Raw genomic sequence first — 6,000 nt, 5'->3', positions numbered from 1 at the left:
TAAGATTGAAATAGCCGAGGTGACTTTAATTTGTTCTAGTCATGACCTGAGGTGACATTATTATAAGTACTCGAACGATGAACGACCCTTCGAATATAGATAGAATTACCTTCATTTGTTTGTAACTTCTTCGTATTACAAAATTTAAAGAGATGGACATTTGGTAACGTCTATGTAATATAATTTCTCTCCTGTACTTATATGTATACTACTACGAACTATTATTTTTTTGTTGTCCCATGTAAATACTTAAGATATTAAAATAACCTATAATACTCAGATAAGGACATTTTTTTTTCTTTTTATGTAGGTATGTGTAAGGCTAATTACACATTGTGCAAGAGGGAGCCGCCGCCCGGCGAAGCAGCCGCGCATCGCCCTATAGGCCGCCGAAAGGAGAGTCGGAAAAGCGTATTACATGCAGACGCAGCCGTTCAATATTTAAAATTGGAAGAGTCGAAGATCGACAGCAATCGGGTGCGCGCGCGCATTCAGTGGCCCGCAAGTCGCCGCGTCGTGCGCTCCGCTCTCCGAGCCGCTCTGCTATACGCCGCCGCACCCGACTCATTTTCCGAACGCACTAGCTTACTACCGTCTCACTGATGCGAACATTAAATAAATACCGACTTATTGAATTAAAATAAAGAGGATTATTTTATTAATAACGTTATTCATAGAAGAATCGAATTTCGTATCATTAAACACGTGTTTATATATAGTTGGCGCGAACAGAATACGGTGTTGCTGATCCACGTTTTTCACTCCGAGTGAATAAATAATTAGCGGGCGACGACGTCGCGAGAAATTTCACTTTTTCTGTCAAGGATCGTCTCCTTCATCACAACTACGGACTGTCTGTACCAACACGACGGAGACTATTGCTACAGTGAGTATTTACCCTTATTTTGGATTTAATGTTGATCTATTACTTTTAGTTATAAACACATATTTTATGCAGATACGTTTATCTTGTTAGGTTTATCATGAGATAATGTGGAATATTGACGTTTATGTTTTCTCTGTTTATTTCGGAAACAAAACTTGTCAAGTATATTCATTGTTGTTATGCTCTCTTTTTATTTGGCTCTTTAATTAAAAAAGGTAGAGTATATTATATTTTTGCGTATGTCAGTCATAAGAAATTTTGAACAGTGATTTGCGTTATTATTTTTGATCAGCAAGTGAACTAGAAATCAAACTGTCATCCTCGATGTAGGCACATGCACAGCTAGTGGAACGAGCCAACGGGTCTGCAAATATTGTGTAACTCGTTTAATATTTGCACGTAGGCATTATCTACTGGCAGAGGCGTTAGATAATCGGAACAGGACGGCAATTTAATTGACCATAAGTGCTTTCTATTTGTACAAGTAGTTAATGTATACAATCAGGGAACACGAGTAGACACAGCCCGATATCACCCGAGCAGACTCCGTATCTAGTAGCCCTTCGGTCTTATTAAACGAGACATCCTGACTGTTTCTGAAATTTAAAAATGTTAAGTATATCGTACACTTAAAGTAAGAGTTCATTGCCAGAATTTGCATAAAAATAAAATAAAAGCCGATAATGTAATAATTATGTATTCTAAACTTCATTCACCGGAGGTAAATTCGTGAAAATCGAATTCGTTAAAAGCAGTTCGCAATTAACCGAGTAATTATTTCGTTACCTATCGCCACTCAACAAATACGACATGTCTGAACCAATTTAAATTGAACCGTCACATTGAGTGTTTTAAAAACCATTAGATATTATCAATTTTGACGTGTTCACGTACGCCACTCGACTGGTATATTTGGGTGATCAATTTTATATTATCGTACAGGTGCATGACCTTTTGACATTTGACACCGTTGTATAGTGACTCCGTGTAGTTGTTAAAATATAATGAATGAATATTTGTTTGCGATTATTTTTACGATTTTAGTGGGAAACTTTATTTGTAAAGTTTAAATTAAATTGCTTTATTTGCATTGTTCGTTACAATGAGGAAGGGATCATTAATGAGTTTTGATAGAACGCATTATTGGTTATTTGCACATTTTTGTGCCTACCTTCATTTACGCAATTTTGTTGTTTTTTTATCATTTACCCATGATTATAGTGGGGCAAACGTTTGTCTATATAGATTCGTACTTAGTTGAAAATAAAGCGTGTAACTAGTTATAATATTGTACTAGGTAAATTAATTATTATAGTTGGCATTGTTACGTCTGTAGTCAGTTGTAAACTTATCAAATTGATGAGGTTGAGTGAATTTTACGAGCATGTTCATATTATGTAGACAGATAGTATAGAAGGTCTTGCAGGTGAATGACCATTGCTTCGTATACAACAAGTGCTAATTTTCGCTTTTGCCATTAGTTAGCTGAATTTGTTTCATGTTTCAGTAGGAAAAGGCCTTGTAAGATGACTCGTTAATTGAACCAGTAGGTTGCTATTTGTTTTTGGGGAAAGAGTTTACGTATTCTTCTTACTGTAGTGGGCGTCGGAAAAAACGATGTATAATAATAAGATGTAGAGACGGAAAGAAAGTCTAATTTATTAAAGTTTGCTTGGAAATCTTTTGAATTGTCTGACTGACTCTGTGATCAGTAGTAAACAGCGATCAACAACAAAATGAAACCGTCAGTCTCAATCGTATAAGAGACACGATTCTAGAGAGATTGATCGCCTTGCGAGTCATTTAGACACAGGCTTTTTTTGCCCCAAATTATATTAGTCATTGTCAAACTCTTCCGAGGCGATTAGTTTGACGTTCATCGAGCCATTTAATACTGTCACGTTTTGGCCACCCCGCGGGCCAGCGAGGCAGTTTGTATCAATTAAATCGTCGTTGTTAATTTTCGCGATAGGCTCGTGAGAACAAACAACTTGTATCGCGCGGGTCGCACGGTCAATGCTGTGGTGACAGACCCTTGACAAAATACACACTTCATTATTGTGCCGAGGCGCCATATAATTACTATGTGTGCTATTGATCTAGCCGTCACCAAGTAGTTAGTATTTCTGCACATTCCAAACTGCCGTTATAAGTAATTTGAAGTATTTATTTACATAAACCATCAATGCATACTGAATACAAATAAAAACTGTTGCCATGCATTTAAAGTTATTTCAGATGTTCTAAGAGCAAAACTGACAGACAGACAAATGTAAGCTTTCTCAAATGGAGCTTGCATAAATACGCCTCAGTTTAGGATACAATTTTTCATATCAATCCAGCTGATGAATGAAGCATAAATCGCTCAAAATAATCGGTTGCTGTTGCAATTGAACATCGATATGCACAATCTATTTCATTTAGACAAAATATATGTAACAGTTTACATTTCGGACGCAACAACAAATGTTTTTATAAATCCATACGGCGCTGATGGAGATGTAACGTACGGCGATATAATTTATGCAGATTTAGAAATGGGTTTTACTTACTGTAACCGGTACAGGTCTGTGTTTCATATCACCGAGCACCCCGGCAACTGAATCTGCGATAAAAGCTTCGGCTGGATTACGTCAATGAAATGGGTTAAATGGACTGAAGCAATAAAAGTAGCCCTCGCCGTGAACTCGCGACGAGCGGCCCCGCTGAAGGTCACTCCGTAACATCAGCGGAACACTCTTTGTAAATACTGATCGAGTCGTGTGCTCTACCGATGTTTCTGGCGCTTTCCTTCAACCTATTGTCCGTTACTTGTTCTATAAATTATACTTACATTATCTTGGACATAATCGGTCATTATTCTCATTTATCTTACGCGTGGCTTAAAAACAAAAACAGGTAACTTCTGAATACATTTTCATAATTTGTTGGCTCGAAACATGTAGATGAGATGGTTGAATTGGTTTTGAGGTTTCGTAAATAAATGCCCCTGTGGTAAATTGACCACGATGTTCTTCGTTCCCACACTGGTGTGCAATTTCCGAACAATCGCGGAATACCAATGTACAACTTAGTTTCCCTTGACCATTTACATTTATAAGTTAAATGAATCGCTAAATGGTCCGTGAGAGAGCTTTGTATTTTGTAGTTCAAGGGTAACGGATGTGACCTTATATTACTAAAAAGCCTTAAATTAAAGCCTAAATAAACTTATTTTTGGTACTAAGTGTACCTATCTTATTTAAAAGTTAGATTATAAAATATAATACAAGTGTCAATAAAGTTTGTTGAAATAATAATTTAATTCTTTATTATTTAATTGTGGGTATCGCAAGAAATAGAATAACTGGATTAGACAGTAATTGTATAAAAGTATAACAATTACGTAAAAGTATTGTTTAAACGAGAGATTGGAGGCGAACTGCCGGGTGTCGTATTGAATGGTAATGATAAGAGCGGTCGTTGAACGAGCACTCCGTGAACTTGGCTCTGCGGCCTTCGAGCTCGCACCATCTTATTGTTAAGCCACAAGGTATTGTTACGTCAACGCTTTTGGTACAAAGATTTAAGTTCTCAGGCTTACCTAACTGCAACTTACGAACGCACTAGTACAAAAACTGTACTACTAATATTTGTCTGTTTCTATCGGGCCTTTGAAAAAGTTGTAATCTTTGCTAGATAACCTGATTTCGTAGTTCCTTGACGATTTGTAATACATTTTTGTATTAGCCATAGTATTCTGGTTGTGATTTGAGATGTAGAGATGTAATCAAACAATGTATAAATCATATCTGCAATCGTATATGATAGCAAATCTTCTATTAAAAAATCTTTTAAGCTCTTTAGTAGTTCTTTTAGATATTTAAGATGTTATATTATTATATTGGGAAATTCTCAGCAAATGAGTAGTCATGAACTGGTCGTGCAACTTCAGAAATATTATACCTACACACTGAGAGGGTTCTACGAAATCCATTTTTTATCTAAATCAAAAGATAGAGGTCAATACATATATTTTCAATTTCCCCAAAATCGTAATCAATGAGGATAAATTAGACTAAGGAAAATACGAAGCTACAACAATTCTAGAAACCTACTAATGAAGACTTCATTAGTGTGTAACCAGAAACCGTGAAAATAGCCTAAAGATATACGTTGCAGTCAGAGGAAGTCGTCAATTAACACTTGTGTCTGCGTAATTTTCACATTTAGGTCTAGCCCATCTGCCCATGACACGTTTTGCGAGCTAATTCTTACACGTGGCTCTTACCGACAACTGTTTTGAATACTACGTGTATTTACTACAACATTGGCCGGGACAAGTACTTACCTTTATCGTACGGAAGATGACGTATAAGTAGTATTCACGTGCTACACAAGTACACATTCTCATCTGTTAGATCATAGATATGCTCTGTACAAGTTCGTAAGACTAAAACTACATAGATAAGCCTAGAAAGGAAGAGGAAGCTAGCTCAAGTGAATCACTTTGCGTACTCTTATTAGTAGTCGCATTTACAAATACAGATTGTTTTGATTCAAGCAGTAAATGTCACGTCACTAAGAGTCATTATAATAGTAAGTACTTAAAGAAGAATTAATCATAGATGTGTGATTCAATACCCGGACGCAAGACTTTCTGGATATTTCTCTATTTTTTTGAATATGCTTATTTATAAATGCAAATTTATTTGTATACAATCTGGCGTAGTATAAAAAAATACCGCTCTTTTTTGCTTTACATGGACCATAAGGATTAATAATCTTTATTTAAGAGCTTTCAGGACTTCGCCATCGTTTGTACTTCTAAATTCCGTCGAAACAGTTAACACGTTCCCTGCCCGCGACGCGTATGTGCGTTCTACAAAACGCACATACGCGTCAGGGGCAGCGAACGTGTTAAAAGCGGGTGTCATGTGTAATTTGTAGGAGGCAACTATGTTAGCCTAGATTTAGGTCGTACGTGATTATATCCGAAACTGTGAACGAATTCTACTCTAAATTAGTTGGGACCCGTATAACTGACCTCAATTACTTTAATAATTTTGAGCCATTAAAGATCTAGTGTATTTCGGCCGGCCTATATTGGTTAAGCCATAAATAACGCGGCTATG

The 6,000-nt window shown here is 36.5% G+C and overlaps 1 protein-coding gene across 1 annotated transcript in view; it reads left to right on the top strand.

The window, feature by feature from the left end:
- The first annotated feature begins 421 nt into the window (after nucleotides 1–421).
- Nucleotides 422–6,000, top strand: part of AdamTS-B (ADAM metallopeptidase with thrombospondin type 1 motif B) — a 70,834-nt gene continuing 65,255 nt past the window's right edge. The window contains exon 1 of the mRNA XM_076123170.1: nucleotides 422–886. The gene's annotated coding sequence lies outside the window, so the exon portion shown is untranslated. The remainder of the gene's footprint in view (nucleotides 887–6,000) is intronic.

This window comes from Anticarsia gemmatalis, chromosome 15, assembly GCF_050436995.1.
Source record: "Anticarsia gemmatalis isolate Benzon Research Colony breed Stoneville strain chromosome 15, ilAntGemm2 primary, whole genome shotgun sequence".
Classification (NCBI taxonomy): domain Eukaryota; kingdom Metazoa; phylum Arthropoda; class Insecta; order Lepidoptera; family Erebidae; genus Anticarsia; species Anticarsia gemmatalis.
The sequence above is the reverse complement of the archived record's forward strand: the minus strand, read 5'-3'. Positions and strand labels throughout refer to the sequence as shown.